The sequence below is a fragment of the Gossypium raimondii genome, chromosome 6 (genome assembly GCF_025698545.1).
Source record: "Gossypium raimondii isolate GPD5lz chromosome 6, ASM2569854v1, whole genome shotgun sequence".
Taxonomy (NCBI): Eukaryota; Viridiplantae; Streptophyta; class Magnoliopsida; order Malvales; family Malvaceae; genus Gossypium; species Gossypium raimondii.
Window position 1 is genome coordinate 44,493,402 of NC_068570.1, and position 26,427 is coordinate 44,519,828.

A 26,427-nucleotide genomic window follows, 5' to 3' on the forward strand; every position below is an offset into this window, starting at 1 on the left:
GAAATGTGGGTGCATTTCCAAATCCCATATATATTCCCTCAAACTTAAAGATTACATTGTCCCCAATGCATTGACATGAATATGTAATTACAATGAAAATGCAATGACAATGTATACTTATCAAAATAAAACCTACAGCTACATGCAATGTAGGAATACTATAACTAAAGCTTAAAATAAACTAACTTAGTTATCCGTAGTCGTCGATGTGGCTGATGCGTCAAGAAAATTCCTTGTATGTGAATTCAGACCATTATAAAAAATCTCAATTTGTATTTCTGGTTGAATGTTGTGCATGAGACAACGTCGAAGCAAAGAATTATAATGTTCCCATGTGGTGTCAAGATTTTCATCATCCAACTGATGGTAGGAAGTAATATCATTTCAAAGACGAGCATTCATTGTCGGCGGGTTAAATCACAAAACAAACTGGTTGGCTAGAGCATTCCAAAAAGTAATTGATTTAGCAGGTATCCCAAGAAACCAACTGCGAGCTCTCCCTTGTAAGGAATAGGGAAATAATTGCATTCTTAAGGCATCCTCAGGAACGCCTTGTTGACTAAAGGAAGCACAGATCAATAAAAAAGGATTTAAGATGTTCTCTTTCATCTTTATGTGTTAGTCCAGGATATTGGCCGTTGGAGTTCAACATTTGAAAAATCACTGGCTTGAGTTCAAAGTTCCCAACTTGAATTGCTGGTCTAACACCTCCTGGTTGTAGATCATCCATAAACAGGTACTACACAATCTCATATGGTTCTATTGTGGATGTGAGCATTTTGTGGAAACAATGGGTTATGAACATTTTTTTGTTGTATCGGGGGTATGGCTGCATTATCCCCTGTAAATCCATATGTATTTGTTCTCAAAGTCTTCTCCAACAGTTCTTTCAATTTCTAGATCAAAGTCGGCAAGAAAATCTAAATTGCTTCGGGTCTTAAAACACCTAAGATGAAATTGAAAAATAGAAACAAAAAGAAAACAAGTTAGTGAATGCTAAATATTATATAAGGAAAACAAAGTAGAAAGACACAAAATAACAAAAAATAATGTGCAATCGTACAATAGACAAATGTGAGTCTGTTGGATATTAATCCCACAGGGATAGTTGTCTGTTGTCTATTAATGTCGGTGTAATAACTAGATAGAAATGAGATAAATTGTGAGGATAGTTGTCAAGCAATAACTCAAAAACAATAAGATAAAGTATGCTATGGATAAACTAGGATCCCGAACATGAATCTTCAGCAGTATACTAAGTACTCACAAGGTATAAAAGATAGGTGATTATTGACGCAATAAAATTTAATGCATATCTTACCAAATGCCACTCTTTTATTTAATTTGGGACTTAACCATGCACATTAACCTCACCTTCCGATGATGGCAATATGGCACTATTAAGAACAAGTGGACTAAATTCCTTTAGTCCTTACTCAACTTCTGCTGAAATGCTTATTAGCTCAAACTATCACTGCACCTTCCAGTGTTAGTGACTCCAATAACACTTTCGTGTTTAGAATATTCAAACCCTAAAGATTAAACAATCAAAATAAGATTTAATAAGATAACATTTAACAAATCATTCATTGTACTTCCATATAGTATAAAACATAGAGTAATCACTAGTGTTTGCAAAGAAATGAGAAAGAATCGAATGCAAGGAAACATGAAAATATACACATTTTTTCATTCCCTTTTTAACTCAAATTCATGTAGTTTTGGTAAAATTCTTGTTGGAAAATAAATAATAATTATACAATAATTAAATTTCACTCAAATTATGAACATGTTTATATCAAATTTTGATTAATTTTGATTATTTTTGACAGATTTGCACAAATGGAGAAAAATGGCTCGGCAAACACTGCTAGAAGCGAAAAATCGAGAAGCAATTTTGAAGCATCAAGGTGAATTAATTTTTCAGCCTAAGACAGTCCAAATTATGTGTATTAATTCATAATATAATTAATTTTAATTTTAATCCAATTTAATTTGAGTTAGATAAATTATTATTAATTAATTATGAAAAGGGGTCTAGTTGAGCTGAACCGTGAAAACTGATCCAACCGAGCACTGGGAAGCCTAAAATTGTTCCACATTCTGACCCAATCAGCTTGTTTGGATGATTATTTGGCTTGAAAAATGGACCTTGAAGACTCCTTCAGTGTGCATTCAAACCCCTCCACTATTCATGCCTTTCAAGATTTACCCCTGCCTAAAAATAGCGCGTTTGAAATCTTTAAACATGCCACATGTGTGGACGGCCATGGGGGGAGTCTTTGGCTGCTGATTTTGGCTATTTTTAGCAGCCTTCTCAACCTAGAAATACCATCCTTGGCTGCTCACTTCAAACACATCTAAAACCCATTCATTTTTTCACTTCTTTCTCACTTTGCTCTCTTTATTCCCTTCCATTGTTCTTCATTTTCTTCCCCTATTCCTTTGATGATTTCACCTCTTGAAAAAGAGTCCTTCAACCACCATTTGGAGCAACATTCAAGTGTTCGTGGAAGCTTCAGTTCAAAAAAAATAAGCGGAGAAGGAGGAGTGGAGCAAACTAGTCAAGCCTCGGAGAAACACCAGATTTGATTCTTGTTCCTTATCCTTTTAATTTTATTGTTGTTGTTATGAACATGTCTATAAATATTTGTGATGTTGATTGTTTAATTTAATTAATGTGGATTAAATTTAATTTGTGTTAGGTTGATTTCATTTCGTCTACTTGAGTTATTAAAATTGTGTTTGTATTGTTACAGGCCTTGGTAAGATGTTCAATTAAGTAAAATCATGGCTAAGTTATTCTTGCATTACAACTATGGTAGCTGTCGTTATGACCAGCGAATTTAATTCCTCTACTCAACCAATATTAACTGGTAATATAGAGTAAGTACAGGATCGTCCCACGAAGAAGCTTGCAACAAATCTATTTGAAGTGATTTACAATTAAAGTAATGTAAAAGCATGCGAAATAAAAGGAAAAGTGGGGGGTTTATGTGTTACGATTGATAAAAATAATCTCAAATAACAAATAAGCTTTGGCTTGAATTTAAACTGATGAGAAGAAAATATCAAGAGAAGAATAATGCTTAGTTATTGACGCCTTAATCCACTCAGCACAAGTCCTTTGAAACCTGAAATTAAGAAATCAAATTAGCAAAGAAATTTGAAAAAAATCGCCACAAAGCAATTCCTTATCCCTAGTAAATTGTTCAATTAGAGAACGTTCATGATTGAAACCTTCCTTTAATTATCTCTGTGTCAACTTTGTTAAAGGAATTTAAGAGATTTAGAGGCTTTGCCTTGCCTTAACCAAAGAAAATCCACCAGCGGTTTCTACGATTAAATCCGAAGTTGTTTTAATTAGTCATGCAAATTAATTATCACTAATTCTAAGCTTAATTGAGAAATTCGATTTTCAATTTGCACTTAACGATTATAAGAAAAATTCCCAAATTAATTAGGTGATCACTCCAATTGAGTTAGAAAATTCCTTGGAAAATAAAACCAAACAACTCAAGAGTGCCGAATTTGATTTGATAACAAAATAATTTTTTCAAAGTACTAGTGCCCGGTTTGAAGTGTCGAACTAAGCTTAACTAAACTAGCCTCTCATAGCTAGCAAAATGAACACGAATCCATTGAAAAGAACATGAATTACAAACTGATTCTTGGAAGGCAAAGTTCTTCAAGTCGTCCGATTTCCTTCTCCTAATTAGCTGAATTTTCTAGTCGCTACTCTAGCTCCTTGATCGGATTCTTGGCCCAATTTTTAGAAAATTCGCTTGCTTGAATCACGTCTTTCCTATGTCTTTGTTCTTTCTCTCAATTTTTCTCTTCTCCCTTTTCTTCATGCTATCATCTCTATTTATGGGATAATAACCTCCAATCAATTCAAAATTAAAATCAATCTTATCCCCTTTTCCTTTGCCTTACATGTCGCATGAAAATAGCTTCACTTAGTAGAGTTTTAGTTCAACTCTTCAATGCCGATTTGGCTTCCAATTGTTTAAACTAGAGTCGGCCATCGCTTGGCATGAAGGAAATAATAATTCCTTCTTAATTTTGTCGCATGTTTGGCTTCCAATTGGACCGACCGCTCCTCCATTGTTTGTTTAATTCATTCGCTCTCATTTTTTTTATTGGACCGAATTTTTCGCCAATTAAAATTCAATTCCTTCACCAAAGATATGATCAACATTCATGACTTAATCATTCCAATTTGAGCTCATACGAAATCCAAATGTCATTCACCGCACATGACTTAAAATTTTAACTTTAAATAATTGAATTGGAGATAAAAAACATTATTACGGCATGGGATGTTCTTGCTGTAATTTAAACTAATTCGACATTCAATTTCTCAAAATTTAATCAATAATTTAAATAATTTAGTTGAATAAGTTAAGCTCAAAATTGAACTTAACAAACTCCCCATACTTAAGCCATTGATCGTCCCCGAGCAATCAAGTTTAAAAAAAATCAAGAAGAATTTGAAATATCAAGACTAATAAAGAGTTGTTGCATCGCTCATGCTTGGGATGAATTCAAATCAACAGTCAAGATTTTGGTTTATTCAAGAGAGGAAAATATAAAGGAAACTAATCACGCGTCTTTGATCAATTCTCACCGAAAAGAATAGAATTGTTAACACTCTTCACTCATTGTGTTTAGGCTAGTATAATGCTCTCAAATTGAAATCAACCGTAATTAACCCCATAGGCTTGCTTTTCCATCTTACCTTAACATAAAACATAAAATTTCATAAATATAATCGAGACCAAATTATGGTTGTAATGGGGCTGAGGTAATGTGCAAGTGGACGGGAGGAATTTATTTGGATGGTGGAGCTAATTTTCTTAGACTAGTTAATCGTCCTAAGTCATCAATTCTCTTATTCTCTCTTCGTCTTCTTTTTTTTTCCTTTGTTTTCAATAATTCAAGAAGATAACTAAATCAATCAGCCTTTCATTGTTTCCATGTCCTTTGGTTCAACCGATCCATTCCTTATGATCACATAACGCTACATTTATGAAATTTACTCGGAAAGTCAGAACTTGTCGCTTCTTTCTCACAAAAATCAGCCTTTAATTACCAACTAAACATCACCCAAAATTGGCCAAGATATGTCGAAATCGGGATGAACTTCCGGACTAAATTAACTAGCCTAAAAAGGTGAGTGGATTCGCTTTGGCTTAATTTCGGAGGTACATAAAAATGGGAAATTAAGGCTTCAAATTGGCTAACTAATTGGAATAATGTCAAGGTTGGTTTTTTTTATATAGGTACTTGTGGGTTAATTCCTATAGCCTCTTGAATCATATTTAATGGAAATCAAATGTATTACTATCTTTAATAAGATCTAAAGCAAGTTCTAGAGTAATTGATAGCCGATAACAATATTCACACATGAATGAATAATAACCTCTCAAGTTGGCATGGATGTCCCAACTTACGCCTAGGCTCAAATTCCTCACAAGGACCACATAATTGATCAATCGAAAGATTAATTTTAATTTTTTTGAGTTAATACTAACCAAAATCAATTAATTGAAAACAAAATTTAACCCAACCAATCGACATACAACCACCCTAATCACTTGAATTCATGAAATACATCTTTATTCTTTTAGTTAAATATTTTCTAAAGGAAATTGACAAGACTTATTCATGAAAGTTGCAAGCATCAAATATGTTAGAAAATAAATAAATTGATTCTCCCCCATACTTAATGTTTGCATTGTCCCTAATGCAAAAGAAAAATTTGAAAATTAAAATTAACTTAATGGAAAGAAACAATAATGGTAAAGAAAACTCCCCTGAATATGTGGGTTGCCTCCCACAAGCGCCTTTGTTTTAAGTTAGTGGCTCGACATCACACTTCTCATGGATCCTCAAGATTGATCTCCTCCAACCAAGTTGCTTGCTCTCCTTCATGAAAATGTTTCAACCTGTGACCATTCACTTTGAAAATTTTATTAGTTTCGAGGCTCCTAATTTCGATTGCCCCATGATGATGCACCTCGGTTATTATAAATGGACCAAGCCACCTTGATTTTAACTTACCAGGAAACAATTTAAGCTTAGAGTTAAAGAGTAGTACCTTTTCCCCCACCTTAAATTCTTTGCGAATCAACTTTGAGTCGCGAAATGCCTTCGACTTACCCTTGTAGATGACCGAATTGTCATATGCTCCTAGGCGCAACTCCTCTAATTCTTGCAGCTTCAACTTGCACTCTTCACCTGCCAAACTATAATCCAAATTGCACTGCTTAACAGCCCAGAATGATTTATGCTCAAGCTCAACGGAAGATGACATGCCTTCCCAAAACAACCCCTGTAAGGTGACATCCCAATTGGCGTTTTGTAAGCCGCTCAACAGCCCACAATGCCTCATCTAACCTTTGACTCAATCCTTCCTATTGGGCTTAACAATTTTCTCTAAAATTCCCTTGATCTCTTTGTTACTACTCTCGGCTTGCCCATTGGTTTGAGGGTGATAAGTCATCGACACTCTGTGGGTGACGCCAAATTGTGCAAATAAAGCTTTCAAGGTTCTATTACAAAAATGTGTTCCTTTGTCACTAATTATAGCCCTTGGAACCCCATATCTATTTAAAATGTTGGTCTTAAGACATTTCACCACAGTTTTAGCATCATCGGCCCTAGTTGGGAATGCTTCTACCCATTTTGACAAGTAATCAACACAAACAAGAATGTATAGATAACCGAAAGAAGAAGGAAAAGGCCCCATAAAATCAATACCCCATACATCAAATATATCACAAACATAAAAATTATGTAATGGCATTTGATTTCGGCTACTTAAATTGCCGGTTTTTTGACATGATGCACATGTTTTACAAAATACATATGAATCTTTATGAATAGTCGGCCAAAAAAAACCACACTCAAGTATTTTATGAGCTGTTCGCTTAGGCCCAAAATGTCCCCCACCTTCTCGAGAATGACAAAAATTAAGCACCGACTCTATCTCACTATCATCGACACAACGCCTAATTATTTGGTCACTACAAAATCGCCAAAGATATGGTTCTTCCCATAAGTAAAATCGGCTTGACTTCTAATTTTTCTCTTAAATGTCTAGGTGCATTCAGTAGGGAACTCTTTAGTCACTAAATAGTTTACTATGTCGGCATACCATGGCAAAACACTAGACAAACTATAAAGTCGCTCATCGGGAAATAAATCACTCGGCTCATCCCTCAAAATTCCAGTCTCTATCCTACTCAAATGATCGGCCACAAGATTCTCCTTACCTTTCTTATCTTTAATTTCCAAGTCAAATTCCTGCAAAAGCAAAATCCATCTTATTAACCGGGGCTTAGCTTCTTTTTTATGCAACAAATATTTAAGAGCACCATGGTCAGAAAATACAACAACTTTGACTCCTAGCAAGTATGCTCTAAATTTTTCTAAGGCAAAAACAATGGCATAGAGCTCTTTCTCGGTCGTGGTATAATTGCATTGAGCTGGGTGCAATAGCTCGCTAGTATACCTGATAATATAAGACTCCTTACCATTTCTTAGTCCCAAAGCCGCACCAACAGCCTTATCACTGGCATCACATAAAATTTCAAAAGGTAATGCATAATTCGGCCCTTGTATGATAGGGGCTGTGATCAATTTCAATTTCAATTCATCAAAAGATTTTCTGCAATTCTCACTAAATTCAAATACGACATCTTTACCGAGCAATGCACATAAAGGTGACGATATCTGCGAAAAATTCTTGATGAACCGACGGTAAAAACCTACATGACCCAAGAAGGATCGAATTCCTTTCACAGTACCTGGATAAGGTAGATTTTTAATTACCTCGACTTTGGCTTGGTCGACTTCTAAACCTTTAGTTGAGACGATATGCCCCAATACTACGCCTTTTCAACCATGAGATGACATTTCTCAAAATTTAATATCGAGTTAGTCTCAATGCAACGCCTAAGAACTAACACAAGATGATGCAAACATTGATCAAATGAATCACCATAAATCGTAAAATCATCCATGAACACCTCCATTAAATGTGAAATAAAATCTAAAAATATGCTCGTTATACCTCTTTGAAAAGTAGCTGGTGCGTTGCACAATCCGAAAGGCATTCTCTTGAAGGCGTACGTTCCAAACGGGCAAGTGAATGTGGTCTTCTCTTGATCCTCAGGTGCAATAGGTACTGCAAATAACTGAATAGCCATCTAAAAACAAAAATGTGAGCGACCACTAACCTTTCTAACATTTGATCCATGAATGGAAGGGGTAGTGGTCTTTTTAGTGGCTTTATTCGGTTCGATAGTCTATACAAACCCGCCAACCATTCGCACTCTCGTAGGAATCTCTAAACCTTCCTCGTTAGTAACTATTGTAGTTCCTCCTTCTTAGGTACAACATGAGTTGGACTTACCCACTTTGAATCGGCTATGGGATAAATGACGCTTGGCTTCCAACCATTTCAAAATTTCAGTCTTAACTACCTCCATCATTGGTGGATTCAATCGGCGTTGAGGGTCTCTTTTGGGGACTGAATCTGGTTCCAAAGCTATCTTGTGGGTACACAAAGTCGTACTAAGTCCCTTAATGTCGGCTAGTGTCCAACCGAAGGCTTCCTTATGCTCCCTAAGAACTCTAAGCAGCTTAGATTCTTGCATCTCGGTTAAGGCATTCGACACTATCAATGGTAGAGTTTGATTTAGGTGGCGCGATCAGTGAAGGAACCTGCTTACCAGTCACCATAAGATTAGGGAGAATCGGCTTGAATTGTGTCAATTTGGGCGAGTCTAAAGCACAAACTGAGTCAATTAAAGAATCAGAAATGATAAATTCTTGCTTGTCGACATCAAAAATGCTCTTAGCAAGAACGCTTTTCAACTCGTCTTCTTCCCCTAATTCATAGACATCTTGAACAAAATTGTCAATTACATCAAGAGTAAATACATAATTAATATCAGTGGGATATCTCATAGCATCAAACATATTGAATTTAATTATCTCACCATCAAATTCCATTGTTAAATTCCCTTTATGCACATCAATTTTCGTTCTAGCTGTCTTAAGGAAGGGTCTACCTAAAAGTAAGGGTACATCAACTGAGTTATCACTAGCTCCCATGTCTAAAACATAAAAATCTGCTGGAAAAACTAACTCATGCACTTGCACTAGAACATCTTCTAAAACGCCATCAGGATAGGCATTACTTCTATCTGCAAGTTGTATTATCAGTCCCGTGTCTTTTAATGCACCTAATTGAACCTTATCGTAGATACTCCTAGGCATTACATTTATAGAAGCACCTAAGTCAAGCATAGCTCTATCAAGTTTAAGGTCTCGTATCTTACAAGGTATCGAAAACATTCCAGGATCTTTACATTTAATAGGAAGTTTCTTTTGAAATACCGCAGAGACATTTTCGCCTAGACTAATCTTCTCATTTCCAATTAATTTCCTTTTAGATGTGCACAATTCTTTTAAAAACTTAGCATATCTAGGCACCTGTTTAATTGCATCAATCAATGGAATATTAACTTGTACCTTACGGAAAGTCTCAAGAATTTCGGCATTGACGTCGTCTGATTTTTCCATCCTCAAACGCTGTGGAAATGGCGCCTTCGGTACATAACCTGCTTGTGCTCTAAGCTCGGGAACCCTCGTTTCCTGCTCAAAATTTGCTGCATCATGCAAAACAGTGGACTGTTGTAAATGTGATTTCCCTACTTCCTTTGGAGCTGCTTGCGACGGTTGTAAATCCGCTTTTGGCAAGGCTGAATTTCCCTCTTCAATATCACTAAACCGGACCTTTCTTACCTCAGTTTCATCTTCTTCATTACTATTTTGGCCCTTGTTTAGTATCGATCTCAACTCCTTCCCACTTCGCAAGGTTATAGCACTGACATTATCCCTTGGATTTGCCACAGGCTGTGATGGTAACCGATTATTTACCTGTGCTTGCAAGTTCCCAAGATTAACGTCGGTCGACGAGGCCCTGGTTTGCAACTGCTTCACTGCCGATTCCAAAGACTGAAATCTTCCATCGGTTTCCTTCTTCTGGTCAGCCATCATTTTCATCATTTGTTCAAGCATGGTATGGGTCTTAGTTTCAGCACTAAGATTTTGATGGCTGGGTTGTTGCTGTGATGAATTATATTGTCGAGAATTTTGCTGCTCGAATCCCGGAGGTGTGGCTCGGTTTTGATATCTGAGATTGGGGTGGTCTCTCCATCCCTTATTATAGGTAACTAAATATGGATCATACCTTCTCTGATTTGGAAAGACGGCGTTTGCTTCCCCTTCCTGCATTGTTGGACACATATCTGTGGTATGTCCTTCCAAACAACAAATGCCACATAGTGAAGCTTTCGTATTACCTCCAGTCATCAATTTACTTACCATAGCCGTTAAATTAGCTAACTGAGCCTCCATTATACTCGACTGGCCCTCATCCATTCGTTTACCCAAGTCGGATCTCCTGAGACCAAATTGCTGTGTATTTTGCGCCATATTAGCAATCAAATTTCGGGCTTGTTTAGGAGTTTTATCAACCAAAGCACCTCCACTCACTGCATCGATCATTCCTAGATCTTGTGGTGTCAATCCTTCATAAAAGTATTGCACTAAGAGCTGCTCACTAATCTGATGCTGTGGACAACTCGCAAATAGTCGTTTAAACCTTTCCCAGTATTCATATAATGACTCACCTACCAGTTGCTTAATTCCACAAATTTCCTTCCTGATTGATCCTATTCTTGATGCCGGAAAATACTTCTCAAGGAAAGCCTTATGTAACCTTGTCCAATTTGTGAATGAACCTGGTGGCATGTAATATAACCAGTCATTTGCCAAACCTTGTAACGAGAAAGGGAAAGCTCGGAGCTTGATTTGTTCCTCTTCAATGCCATCTGGCTGCATAGTTGAACAAGTAATTAAAAATTCATTAATATGACGGTAAGGGTCCTCACCTGGTAACCCATTGAATTTTGGCAACAAGTTAAGGAATCCTAAATTAAGCTTTAATGGCCTATCAAGGGCAGGATACGTGATAGATGGTGGTTGCGCAGCCAAGTTAGGAGCGGCCAATTGCTTCAAAGTCTGGTTAGCCATGTTGATATCTTCTGAAATGTTAGGCTCAATGTGGGAATTGAAATGTTCAGCTTGTTGGCTGGTGGTGTTAACAGGAAACTTCGATGTTCGTCGTCCACTTCTTAATAACATATACTAAAGGGTCTAATCTACCTGCAAAGACAAAAGCAAGAAAACAAAATAAATTCTGACAATCAAATAAATTTGGCTATGTCGCTTCCCCGGCAACGGCGCCAAAATTTGGTAGCTGTCGTTATGACCACTGAATTTAATTCCTCTACTCAACCAATATTAACTGGTAATATAGAGTAAGTACAGGATCGTCCCACGAAGAATCTTGCAACAAATCTATTTGAAGTGATTTACAATTAAAGTAATGTAAAAGCATGCGAAATAAAAGGAAAAGTGGGGGGGTTTATGTGTTACGATTGATAAAAATAATCTCAAATAACAAATAAGCTTTGGCTCCAATTTAAACTGATGAGAAGAAAATATCAAGAGAAGAATAATGCTTAGTTATTGATGCCTTAATCGACCCAACACAAGTCCTTTGAAACCTGAAATTAAGAAATCAAATTAGCAGCAAGGCTGAAAAAAATCGCTTACGAAGCAATTCCTTATCCCTAGTAAATTGTTCAATTAGAGAACGTTCATGATTGAAACCTTCCTTTAATTATCTCTATGTCGACTTTGTTAAAGGAATTTAAGAGATTTAGAGGCTTCGCCTTGCCTTAACCAAAGAAAATCGACTAGCGGTTTCTACGATTAAATCCGAAGTTGTTTTAATTAGCTGCGGCAAATTAATTATCACTAATTCTAAGCTTAATTGAGAAATTAGATTTCTCAATTTGCACTTAACTGATTATAAGAAAAATTCCCAAATTAATTAGGTGATCACTCCAATTGAGTTAGAAAAATTCCTTGGAAAATAAAACCAAACAACTCAAGAGTGCCGAATTTGATTTGGTAACAAAATAATTTTTTTCAAAGTACTAGTGCCGGGTTTCAGAAGTGTCGAACTAAGCTTAACTAAACTAGCCTCTCATAGCTAGCAAAACAGAACACGAATCCATTGAAAAGAACATGAATTACAAACTGATTCTTGGAAGGCAAAGTTCTTCAAGTCGTCCAATTTCCTTCTCCTAATTAGCTGAATTTTCTAGTCGCTACTCTAGCTCCTTGATCGATTTGTCGCCCAATTTTTAGAAAATTCGCTTGCTTGAATCACGCCTTTCCTATGTCATTGTTCTTTCTCATAATTTTTCTCTTCTCCCTTTTCTTCACCGCTATCATCTCTATTTATGGGATAATAACCTCCAATCAATTCAAAATTAAAATCAATCTTATCCCCATTTTCCTTAGCCTTATCCGTCGCATGAAAATAGCTTGACTTAGTAGAGTTTTAGTTCAACTCTTCAATCTCGATTTGGCTTCCAATTGTTTAAACTAGAGTCGCCACCGCTTGGCATGAAGGAAATAATAATTCCTTCTTAATTTTGTCGCATGTTTGGCTTCCAATTGGACCGACCGCTCCTCCATTGTTTGTTTAATTCATTCTACTCTTTGTTTTTTATTGGACCGAATTTTTGCTGCCAATTAAAATTCAATTCCTTCACCATCATATGATCAACATTCAGCAGAGATAATCATTCCAATTTGAGCTCATACGAAATCCAAATGTCATTCACTGCACATGACTTAAAATTTTAACATTAAATAATTGAATTGGAGCTTAAAAACATTATTATGGCATGGGATGTTCTTGCTGTAATTTAAACTAATTCGACATTCAATTTCTCAAAATTTAATCAATAATTTAAATAATTTAGTTGAATAAGTTAAGCTCAAAATTGAACTTAACAAACTATAAGGTGACTAATGAATTAATTATTTAAACGGATTGAAATTGTAATTAATTGACACGATATTTAACCAAAGGCATGTTTAATCATATAAGGTAGTGAGGTTAAATTAGAAACAATATCTAATGATACATTAGTCTTGCACAACTTGCAAGATTATTGTGATTAAACTATTTCAAGGTAGAAATACATTGTTACCTCAACGTAATCTTTTATGTGCTTATGAGATTGAATTAATTGTTTTAATTGGCATAGAGATATGTACAAGAGGTTATTTTAATTTCATAGGTATGTATGTGCATTAACACATTTGCTTATTAAAATTTGTTTATCAATTGAATTGACATAGAGATATAGTCAAGAGATAAATGGATTTTGGTAGGTAAGTATGTTCATAAGTTAGAAAATTATCGAGTTGCCGTGAATTTACTCGTAACAACATAAACATGAGTTTAATAATTCTAAGTTAAGAAATGTAATTAGTCTAACACAATTATGACATCTTGATTAAAATAATCTTTTGAAATCGTGCATTGGAACTTTTATTTTAAATTTATTTATTTTACATAGGTAAAATCCTAGTTTTTAATCACCTCCTCAAATCAAAATATTTTTCTTCACCAAAGTGTTTTTAAAATTGCATTCATAAATAATTCTTTTCACAGTCCCTGTGGGTACGATAACTCAACATTTACTTGTCACTTTATTACTTGTTGTGATTGTGTACACTTTCACATTTCCATTGTTCCAAGTTTTTGGCGTCGTTGCCAGGGACTGTTTTAAAAAGTCATTATTTGTGAATTTGTTAATTTTGCATTTTGGTTTATTTTTCTGTTCAATTTTAACTTAATTACTTTTTTGTGTTTATTTCAGGATTTTATGAGTATTGACTAAATTATCGATTTACTCCCTGTAGACCTTGAGATAGAATGAACTTTTCAATAACAAAGAAGATAATCAAGTCAGAGAAGGACCGAAGAGATGAACTTCAAAATTTTGAATCAAGGAAACGGAGCAAACGCTGCTCAAAATCATATCCTTATCATTGATGATAGGGATAGAGCTCTAAGATAGTATACCGTGTCAGTGTTTCATGATTTTAATCTTAGAATTAGAAGACCCGAAATTGGGGTACAATAGTTTGAGCTAAATCCAGTCATGTTCCAAATGCTTTAGACAATAGGCCAATTCAGTGGAATGCCTACCGAAGATCCTCACCTGCACTTAAGACTGTTCATGGAGGTAAGCGATTCTTTTAAGTTAGCCAGAGTACCCAAAGATGCACTACGATTGGGCTGTTCCCATATTCGCTAGGGGACAGAGCTCAAGCCTGGTTGAACTCATTGCCACCAAATTCAATTTCCACATGGCAAGAGTTAGTAGAAAGATTCCTCATGAAGTATTTCCCGCCTAGCAAGAATGCTAAGTTGAGGAACTAGATCATTGCTTTCCAACAAATGAATGATGAGTCCTTGTATGAGGCATGGGAAAGGTAAAAAGAATTATTACGGAAGTGCCCTCATCACGGAATCCCTCATTGCATCCTAATTGAGATGTTTTATAATGGTCTCAATGTTCACACGAGGATGGTAGTGGGCGCTTCTCTAATGGTGCTCTCCTTTCTAAGTCTTATAATGAGCCTTATGAAATCATCGAGAGGATTGCCAGCAACAATTATCAATGCCAACTAATCGAGCAGCGTCAGGAAGACGAGTCACTGGAATACATGAAGTAAACGCTCTCACTTCACTCGCATCTCAGGTATCCTCGATTTCCTCAATGCTTAAAAATTTTACCACTAATGGGTCTAATAGTTTTGTAGCACAACCACTGAATCAATTTGAAAATGTAGCCTGCGTCTATTGTGGGAAGGACATCTATTCAAAGAATGTCCATTAAACCCAAAATTCGTGTATTATATGGGTAACTGAAACCAAAACCGAGGAAGGAAAGGATCCAATACTTATAACTCATCGTGGCGAAACCACTTTAATTTCTACTGGAGTAACCAAGGGGCTAGACCCAGTAATACATATGCCCAACCTAGACTAACCCAACCACCTATTTTTACCCAACAAGTTTAGAAACAACCTTAAGTTGAACAATACAATGGCTTAGAAAACTTGTTGAAGGCATACATAGCCAAGAATGATGCTTTAATCCAAAGCCAAGCAGCTATATTGAAAAATCAGGAAAACCAAATGGGCCAACTTGAAACTGAACTCAGAAACCGACCTCAAGGTGCTTTACCTACTGATACGGAGAATATTCTGAATCCAGGGAATGAGCATTGTAAAGCATTGACATTGAGGAGCGGAAAGACATTAGAGCCCAACACCGTCAAAGTTAAAGAGGAGCTAACTGATGCTCAAGACTCAGAGGAAGTTCAACTGAGTGTAGAAATTTCAGTTTCACCGGAACCAAAATCTTCAAAAATCAATAAGGTAATTTTTGAACCAATCAATTCTGATAAGCTAACAATTTTGTTAGATACATAATTGCAACAGAAGACGAATCAAACAGTTCCAGTAAAGAAGCCTCCACCACCCTACCCTCAAAAACTTCAGAAACAGAAGTAGGAAGTTCAATTCAAGAAGTTTTTAGATGTACTCAAGAAACTTCATATCAACATCCCATTGGTTGAATCACTTGAACAAATGCCGAACTACGTCAAATTCATGAAGGATTTCCTGTAAAAAAATGAAGACTTGGAGAATTTGAAACGGTAGCCCTAACAAAGGAATGCAATGCATATCTTCAAGAAAAACTACCCCCAAAGTTGAAGGATCCTTGAGGTTTTACCATACCTTGCAACATTGGAGCAACATATTGTGGTAAGGCATTATGTGATTTGGGTGCGAGTATCAACTTGATGCCCATGTCAATATTTAGAAAGTTAGGGATAGGTGAAGCTAGAACTACTACAGTTACACTTTAATTAGCAGATCAATCCTTAACACATCCAGAAGGAAAAATAGAGGACGTATTGATACCTGTAGACAAATTTATTTTTCCTGCTGACTTTGTTATTCTAGACTTTGAAGCAGACAAAGAAGTGCCAATCATCCTACGAAGACCTTTCCTTGCAACTGGAAGGACCTTTATTGATGTGCAAAAGGGCGAGCTTACTATGTGACTTCCTTGTAACATTTAATGTTTTGAAGTTTAAGCAACTGGAAGGACCTTTCCTTGTAACTTTTAATGTTTTTAAGTTTATGCTACTTCCTGGCACAATTGATGATTGTTTTGCAGTGTCTATGTAACAGCTCGATTTTGGGCCTAGTCAGAATAGTGGTTTCAAGACCACTAATCTGATGAGGAAAAATTTAATATTCTTATATTTTTATGATCTACAGATGTACGGAATGATTTTGTGAAAATTTTGTTAAAAAATTTTGACGTTTGGGTACTCAATTTAGTCAAAAGGACTAAATTATAAAAAAAAGTGCAAAACTTGAGTTCTAGAAGCTAGAGGTGTCTAATTGATATGAAATTTTAAATTGGAGGTCCTTAAAAGGTAATTAGACCATTCGTTAATTTCTTGGACAAAAATAGACATGAAATAGGTGCAATAGAATATTTTTAAGTTAAGGGTATTTTAGTAATTTGGTGATTAAATGAATTAAAAAGCTAATTTTTGCTCATCTTCAACCCCTTAGCCGAATTTCACATTACGAAGACATATCTAGGGTTTTTCAAGCTTTCAAGCTGGATTGTAAGTCCGTTTTAGCCCAATTTTAATGTTCTTTACATTTTTGAGATCCTCGTAGCTTGGTTTAGCTATTTCTACCATTATTTTGAGCTAAGGTTTGTGTTTAAAAATTTACCCATGGATGACTTGCATGTGTTTTAGTGTTTTATGGTAGAATATGAAAGTTTAAAGTGTAATAAACAACTTTTACTAAGTGATTTTTAGTGAAATTGCATAAAAGGACTTATGTGTAAAAGTTGTAAAATATGTGTAAAAAAAAGAAATAAATGTGATTTAGTGAAAATTGTGGGCTGCTATAAGAGAGAATATGAATTGGCTAGGCTTGAGTAATGAGAAAAATGAGTACTTTTCATTTTACGAGCCTAGAGGCAAAATTGTAAATATGTGAAAAGTTAAGGGAAAATGTAATTGTACATCAATAAAATGTGTGTGTTAAATGAGTTAAATGTGTTATTATAGATCAAGAAAGACAAGGAATTGACCTTGACTGGGGAAAAGGCAAGTTGTGGTCTAAGACGCAAACATTTGATATTTTGGACCGAGGTAAGTTTGTATGTAAATAATGCATCGTTTTTACTTATACTTTCATATTTTGATACATTTTGTGGAATGTGGCTAAATATTTGATGTATTTGATAAAATATCGACAAGTGAGAAATTTCCCAGTTGAACCTTAAAAATAGAATAGGATACAAGTGACATGTCACGAGGAACCTATGTGAAAACTATGTGAAATTGTGACTAAGTGAATCCGGGTGCTGGTCTTATAAGTTCTACCAGTGACTGGGTAATCCGGCATGTGTTGCGGATACCTGAAAGCTTGTGTGAGCAGCACTGAGTAGTTATGAACGACCGACAACTTGTGTGAGCAAACCCGTGAATGTGAATAGCTCAAGAATGAGCCTATGTGTGATAAGTGATGTGAAGTAGCTTTGGCTACAAGTGTGGCACTATGTGCAATATTCTGATGTATCCGTTAATACTCTAATGTGTTCAATGGGAAATGACTAACTGTAAACGATTGTGATTATGTGATGAATAAGTGGAGGTACATGTGTATATATATTCATGAGCAATGTGCTCGATATGTGATCGAATTTTGGTAAGGTTGATGTGGAGTAAGTATGACTATGAAGACTTGTAAATATTTGATAATGACTAGCTACTGGAATGCCTAGCTATGGACATGCTTGGTGTTATGTGTGTGTAAAAGAAAGTTAATACAAAGAAAACATGAAAGAGTAAAATTAGTAATAAAATAGTTTTGGACAGCAGTCGTTGTATAACTTCGAAAAATCACCAAAAATTGTGAAAATCCAATTAGAGGTTGAAAAAGATATGAAATTAAATCTTATTGAGTCTAGTTTTACATAGAAGAAACAGTGTAAGCAAGAGAATTTCATATTATGAGATATTTGAATTTTTATGAGACAAGGTCAGTGTGATTTCAGAATCCTCTATTCTGACTTTGGAAACTCATTAAAAATTGTATAAAAATAATTATGGGTTAGAATTTATATGTTTAAAATTCTTAATGAGTATAATTTCAATAGAAATAAACGAGAACATCATCCGAATCCCGTATGAGGAGATAATTAATTTTTAGTGAAGAAGGGTCAAAACTATCAGACAGCAAAATAGAGATGACTTTAAAGAATAAACTGTATTTATTGGCTGAACCTTAAATTCTGAAAATTTTATGGTAAGAATATATCTTAGTCTTATTTTACAAAAAATTTTGCGGATCTTAATTCAAAGTTTCGTAGCTCAAGATATAAATAATTTATTGACTATGACTCTCGTAGACAGCTTGATACGAACATGAGTGAATAGTGAAACTATGTGCAAATATGATTGTATTATCTTGAGAACACATTATGAGGATTGATAAAAGCTTGTTAATAAATTTTTTATTATTTGCATACCAACTTACTAAGCTATATGCTTAGTCCATTTTCTTTCCCTTGTCTTATAGTGTCACCAAGCAAGCTCGGGGTACGGAGATCGTTGGAGATCCATCCACACTATCAACACTCTTTTGGTATTTTAAAAGCAATATTATGAATTATGGAATGTATAGAGAACTTGCTTATTTTTTTATGTGTCATAATTGATTTGGCCTAAAATGTTGGCCTATGTTATTTGATAGTTCATTTTATATAAGGCCACTGATGTTGGCTATTATTGGTTAAGTTGTACGTTTATGATAATACCATGTTGTGTGTTGATAAATTTGGTATAAGTGTGTAAATTTTTGGATGGAAAAAGGCTTGGTAAATAGCCTAACTTTCATCCACACGGCTGGCCACATGACCATGTGCCCTTATTTTTCAAGAAAATTTTCAAAGTTTTTAGAAGTTCTCGGTTTGGTCCTGAACCACTTTCAAAGTATGTATTGGGTCTCGTAAGCCCATGTTAGGGACTTTATGATGAAATATGAAAAGTTTTAATTTGGATGAAATTTCATGACTCAGTTTTGTATGATTGGTTATGTTTAAGTCCGGAATGCCTCATACCCTGTCCCAACGTCTAACACAGGTAAAGGGTGTTACAGTCTAATTTAGAGGAATTAATCATGGAAAAGGAACTCAACTATGTTGATGACCCATTGGAACAAATTTTGACATCAGAACCTCCAAGTGATGAAGAGGAGGATGAATATTTAGCTTTGCTAGAAGCTAATCAAAGAGGATTTAATCTGCATGCAAATCATATCATAAAATTTTTAGTTCATTAGGAAAGTTAGGCATGCATGAAAGATAAAGTCTCTAAAATTGACTTAGTAGTTTCTTGAGGCAAAATCCTAGGAAGCATGGAACGTTGAAAATGATTTAGGCAACTTTTTTTTTTGGACCATTTGAGCCTTTCAAGCCAACCTTGATGAAATTTTATCCTTTGAAACCCAACTTTAAGACTATATGGCCTAATTTTATTTGAACCCTTGCAATATTTAGCCATCACTTTTCTCTTAATTATCTTTAAATTGTCCCAAATACTAGACTCAGTACTATTCAAAATGTTATTTGAAATTAAGTTTGGGGGAGTTGAGAATAAGTATCAAATGCTCAAAAAAATTGTAGTACATACAAAAAAATGCTCGTGAAAAAAAAAGCAAAAAAAGCGAAGAGCATATGTACTTGAAAGAAAATAGATGTACAAAAGAGCATGTGAAAGCAAAACAAGTTGGTGTATTTAAGGTAATTATTCCGAAGGTACAATTCAAGCTGAGTCTAGGGTTTTTTAGCCTAAATTTATCTATCTTTTACCTACCCCTAGCCTAGCCACATTACAATCTTTTTAAAGACCTATTGATTCAAGTTTCTATGTTACCTACATTAGTGGAGAGAAATTACTATGTTCAACATATGAAGGCATAAGTTAAGCTTAATGATTGCAGCTTAGTCTTGAATAAGGGAATAAAATTAAATTGGTAGGGATTTAACATGTCTTTATTTGGAAGCATTTAGTCTATTTTTGCTATCATAAGAATAATTGAGATTAATTTGAAATATATGTATACTGAAATAGCGTAAATCTCAAAATTCTTGTTCTTGAGCATAAGTATACTAAAATCATAATTTTGGGAAGAATGTTGTTCTGAAGGAATTTTTCAAAGGTGTTTCCAAGAAATTTTATTCAAATTTGTGCATTACTTACGACGAGCAATGAATTAAGTTTGGGGTGTGGAAACACGAAATAATATACACTTTTTCATGCCCTTTTTAACTCAAATTCATATAGTTTCGGTAAAATTTTTGTCAAAAAATATATAATAATTATAAAATAATTAAATTGAACTCAAATTATGAACATGTTTATATCAAATTTTGATTAATTTTGATTATTTTCGACAGATTTGCACAAAGGGCAAAAAACGGCTCAACAGACACTGCTAGAAGCGCAAAATCGAAAAGCAATTTTGTAGTATCAAGGCGAATTAATTTCTTAGCCGAAGACGGTCCAAATTATGTGTATTAATTCATAATATAATTAATTTTAATTTTAATCCAATTTAATTTGGGTTAAAAAAATTATTATTAATTATGAAAAGGGACCCAGTTGAGCTGAAACGAGAAAACTGATCCAACAGAGCACTGGGCAGCCCAAAATCGTCCCATATGCTGACCCAATCAGCTTGTTTGGCTGATTATTTAGCTTGCAAAATGGCCCTTCAAGACCCCTTCAATTTTTATTCAAACCACTCTACTGTTCATGCCTTTCAAGATTTGCCCCTACCTAAAAATGGCATGTTTGAAATCTTCAAACATGCCACATGTGTTGCTGGCCATGGGGGGAGTCTTTGGCTGTTGATTTTGGCTATTTTTAGCAGCCTTATCAACCTATAAATACCCCCATTCACTAATCACTTCAAACACATCTAAAACCCTTTCATTTCTTCACTTCTCTCTCAATTTTCTCTCTTCATTCCCTTCCATTGTTCTTCATTTTCTTCCCCTACTCCTTTGCTGATTTCACCTCTTGAAAAAGATTCCATCAACCACCATTTGGAGCAGCATTCAAGTGTTCATGGAAGCCTCAGTTCAACAATAACAAGCAGAGAAGGAGGAGTGGAGCAAACTAGTCAAACCTCGGAGAAACACTGGATTTGTGATGTTGATATGTTTAATTTAATTAATATGGCTTAAATTTAATTCGTGTTAGGTTGATTACATTTCGTCTACTTGATTTATTAAAATTGTGTTTGTGTTGTTACAGGCCTCGGTAAGATGTTTGATTAAGTAAAACCATGACTAAGTTATTCTTGCATTAAAATTGTAAGGTGACTAATGAATTAATTATTTAAACAGATTGAAATTATAATTAATTGACACAATATTTAATCAGTGTATGTTTAATCATCTAAGGTAGTGAGGGTTAAATTAGCAACAATATCTAATGATACATTAGCCTTGCATAACTTGCAGGATTATTGTGATTAAACTATTTCAAGGTAGAAATATATTGTTACCTCACGTAATCTTTTATGTCTTTATGAGATTGAATTGACATAGAGATATGTGGAAGAGATTATTTTAATTTCATAAGTATGTATGTGCATTATCTCATTTGCTTATTAAGATTTGTTTAATTGGTTGAATTGAATAGAGACATATTCAAGAGATAAATGGATTTTGGTAGGTAAGTATGTTCATAAGTTAGCAAATTACCGAGTTTCGTGAATTTATTCGTAACAACATAAACATGAGTTTAATAATTCTAAGTTAAGAAATGTAATTAATCTAACACAATTATGTCATCTTGATTAAAATCATATTTTGAAATCGTGCATTGGAACTTTTATTTTATTTTTATTTTTATTTTTTTTACTTAGTTAAAATCCTAGTTTTTAATCACCTCCACAAATCAAAATATTTTTCTTCACCAAAATGCTTTTAAAATTGCTTTCATAAATAATTTTTTTCATAGTCCTTGTGGGTACGATAACTTGACAATTACTTGTCACTTTATTACTTGTTTCGATTGTGTGCACTTGTTCATTTTCGCCGTTCCAATGGAGAATACTATTCCTTGTTCTGCATTTAGATCTCCTCGTCAGGAGTGGATATGTATCAATCTTAACGTTGGCTTACCCATAGGAGGCTCAAGTTGTCTTGGCCGCAATCTTCAAAATAGGGTAAGAGAATGGTGGTCCAGCCAAAAAAATCCTCTCTTCATTCTGCTCACGTTATTCTTTTATGTTTTCCTCAACAGTACAGGCGTCCTTCCCTTAGGATTCTTCTGTCCTTGCTTGTACAGTGTAGTTACACTGTACTGGATAGCTCAAGCATGGTTGGCTCTTAACAGACAGCTGTTAACTGCGGCGACAATTCTGAATGCAATCTGGAATTAACTCATGTAGCGACATAAATGCAGAAAGATAGCGAAATTAAAGATAAAATAGGATAGAATTCACTAAGTTATAAAATGCAATTTACTAAATTGAACATGCTAAAATGTATGCTAAGGGTAACTCAATGGGAACAAACTAACCAATAAGTAGGGAGAAAACATATGTTCTTTCTAGTACAATCAAACTCCTCAGTTCCTTCTTTATCTTTGCTCTCCTGCTCCTCTTCTTCCTAATCTAGATGTGTCGACCCAAACATATCTGACATATAATTAGGTACCCTGCTATTGTTTTGTCATGCCAATTCTTGAAAAATCGAGTTTAGCTCCTGCATCAAGTGTACCATCCAATCTAGCTTGGGATGACTGCTCTCACCAATTTCTTGTTGAGTGGTCAATTTTGCTTTCCTTTGAGGCAAAGCTGGAGCGGTCATCATCTCTTACTGGCTTTTATTCCACTCAATCAATTTAGCCCGAAGCTTAAATTACTATGTATACAAAGTGTCGCCAATTATACTTTGGGATGGCTTTATCGATTGTTCTGTGGATGCCATCAGCACACCTGCTCTTTTGCATAATGTCATCACTAAGTGAGGAAAGAAGACTCCTACTCTTTAGCCACTAACGCATCGCTTCATATTCTGGTATATCCACTTTCAGATACATACATATATATATATTTTTTGCAAAATAGCATAAAGAAAAACCACTCGAAAAATATTGACATTCGAAACATTCAAAATAAGAGCTATTCTAGTGCACAAAAATTGAATCCATATTTTTTGCTTCAGGCTACATTATTGATTGATTAAAGGAGGTTGGAATATCAATACTTGATAAGTCTAAATTATATAGACTGTCATATCTTTACTTAATATTTAGCAAATTTCAAGTATATTTTAGCAAATTATATAAATTTAATTCATATTAAGACATTGAGCATGCTTTTAGCAAGTTTGTAATTTTATTAATTTTTAGAGTTAATTTTGCATAAAATTAAGTTATATTCTTACATGTTTAATAAAGTGCTTAATATATTGCAGTGGGACCATGGAATTTTCTAACATGGGAGCAAATTAAATGTCACACATGAACAAGTCATAGGGACGACTAGAGCATGATTGGTTCAGAAATGTTACCTTGACCCAGTTGAGTTGGTTGCTGAAAAGAAATCTAATTGTGTCTTAAATTGGGTCACAAAATCGTCCATCAAGGGGAAGAGAAGGTCAAATTTGGAAAAGGCATATGAGCAACCCAAAATCAGCTTTTGGAAGATTTATTTGGTTTCACTTGGGAAAAAAATCAGAAATCAACTCTCAAATATTGCCCAAGAAATCATCCAACCTCTAGCATAAATCAAGCTAGAATCAAGTAAGAAAATTAAGAAAAAAATCAGCCACTTCCCACATTTCATGGCTAACTAAGAAATAAAGCATTTCAAGGGATCCCTCAAGCTATTTTTAGCAAACTTTCATGTCAACCTTCTACTATAAATACCACCTCTCATTCCCATATCACTCACTCACTCATCCATCAATCATTCATTCATTCTTCATTCTTCACTTTTTCATTTCCTCTCCTTTTCACACATAAGGCCATTCATTCTCCCCATTCCCCTTAGCTAGAAATTCCTTGAGAAAATTCTCTCTTGGCCGACCACCTTGAGGAGCATTTTGCAAAGGAGCAAACATAAGGATCGAAGGAAGCCACTACGACCAAATTCTGAAGGACTGTCAAAATCATTCAGAGTTTCTTCTTCCTTATCTTTATTTTGTTCTTAGTTATTCAACACGTTCACAAATTATTTTAATATTTTCATTAACAATGATAGCTTAATTTTGTTTTAGCTAGAATGATTGCATTAAATTGGCAAAGTTCATTTGATTCATGTTTATGATATTTGTGCGTCAATCATTAATGCTTTCAATTAAACTCATGCATGTATTACATTTATTAAAATATGATTGGATGCATTAGCATTAGTTGATCAATCCTCGCCAAATGCGGACTAATGGACGCAATAATTGAAAGATGCATGCTTAATTTATATCCTAGTCCGATTAAATTAAAGGTTCGTAATAACTTAAGAAAGCTCTATTACACTACATAACTTTTAGATTTGTGTGATTAAATTATTTCAAACCTAATATGTCCTTATTACATAATATAAAATCTAAGAAACCCTTAGTTAAATATGATCATGGTAGTATGCATGTTTTTCTAAGCATAAGATTTTGAAAGCACTTATAACTAGTTTCAACTTAATGAAATATCGAGTTGACATGGAGTACTTTTTGAACATTGTTAAGCATGATGAAAATGAATTAAGTTGAATATTGTAATTATTCTATCTCATTGATGTTATTATTGTTGAAGCTCATGAATTTGCTACTAAACCATCTCACCTCATTCATTGCATTTAGATTAATTCATTTGCATTTAGTTAATATTAATTTTATCCATCACACTAAAATTATTGTGTTTTCTTGCCGACTTGTAATATTTAATTTTGCAATTATTTGATTAACATATACAGTCCCTGTGGAGACGATAACTGTTATACTTACTTATTACTTGATAACGACTGTGTATACTTGCACAAGCCTACACGTTACAGTACCTAGGCAACATTTCCATTCACCCTCCCCTCTGTTAGGAAGTCTATAATATTGTCCATATTTATATCTCAAAAATATTCCAAATAATTTTTTTACTATAAAATCATTTTCATAAAATGGAGCATTATAAAATTCACAAATAACCCAAGGGGTAATTCGAACTTTTTCCCCTCGCACAGGTATTGTTTCCCATGTACGACCTTTGACTTTACTAGACTCTTGGTCTCATAAAGTTGCATAAAATTCCTAAACTATAGAGATTATAACAGAGTCTTTTGGGATTGTACAAAAACATTCCCATCTATGATATCTAACTAAAGGTCATATCTATTGATAGAGAACCATCGATGGTTCAAATCCTCTCTCTTTAATAAATATTTTCCCTGAAGTTCTAGAAAATATTTCCCAATGTTTGGATTCAGGAAATTAGAGGGATTTGAAACTGTCGAAATTTCTGGTTCATTAGTTCTCTTTATCGTTCTTGGAGGCATTTTGAATATTGTTTAAGTTCAATAACTAGCGAAGTAACAAGCAAAGTTTCGAATGGAACAATAAAAATAAGAGTTTAGGAACCCTTAACCTCGAAAGAACATGCGTTGGATTCCTTGTAATATTTGTTTGTGGTCACTCATTTTAGTGTTTTGTTTTCCCACCGGTTGTGGCAATCCTACATTTAACCAATAGCAAACAAGGGTTGAAGTTTTAGGGTTCTAATGAAAAGGGGTTTTAGGTTTGAGAGAGTTTTGAGGGGTTCAGGATGTTAAGAAACGTTTAACATGTGATATAGGGTGTTTTTAAGTTTTAAAATAATACTTTTAGGGTTAAAAGCTGAATATAATAGAGGTTAATCTTTCAGGTTGCGCAAATGGGTGGAGTCAACCCTGCAGAAAATTGCAGCGATGTCGTGACACAAGGGTTCTGTGTCGCGACACCCCTGTCACTTCTGCACTATCATGACATTGGGGTTTAATGTCACAACACACTCTAAAATTTTGGATTCTGGGTATACTGACTTTGGTTTCATGACACACAGAGTTTATGTTGCAACATCGAGTTGATTTCATCGCTTCTGGCCTTGGTGTTGTGACAGGGGTTGTCGTGTTGTGTCACTAGCTCTATTTTTACCCAAAGTTCCAATTTCTACAGTGTCACGGTTTCTGTAGACCATAAATTTGATAAAAAATTAAAATATAAACTAAACAGTTAGATTAATTTACAAAGAGTTAAATATCAATTTAAATTATCAAGTTTTATTGTCGGATTCATCCGAGAGCACCATTAATTAATATAAAGACGA

The 26,427-nt window shown here is 34.6% G+C and overlaps 1 non-coding gene across 1 annotated transcript; it reads right to left on the bottom strand.

The window, feature by feature from the left end:
• Positions 1-14,377: 14,377 nt before the first annotated feature.
• Positions 14,378-14,484, bottom strand: LOC128042069 (small nucleolar RNA R71). The gene has a single exon (XR_008197277.1). It is a non-coding gene; the product is annotated as a small nucleolar RNA R71 (small nucleolar RNA).
• Between the last annotated feature and the right edge of the window lie 11,943 nt (positions 14,485-26,427).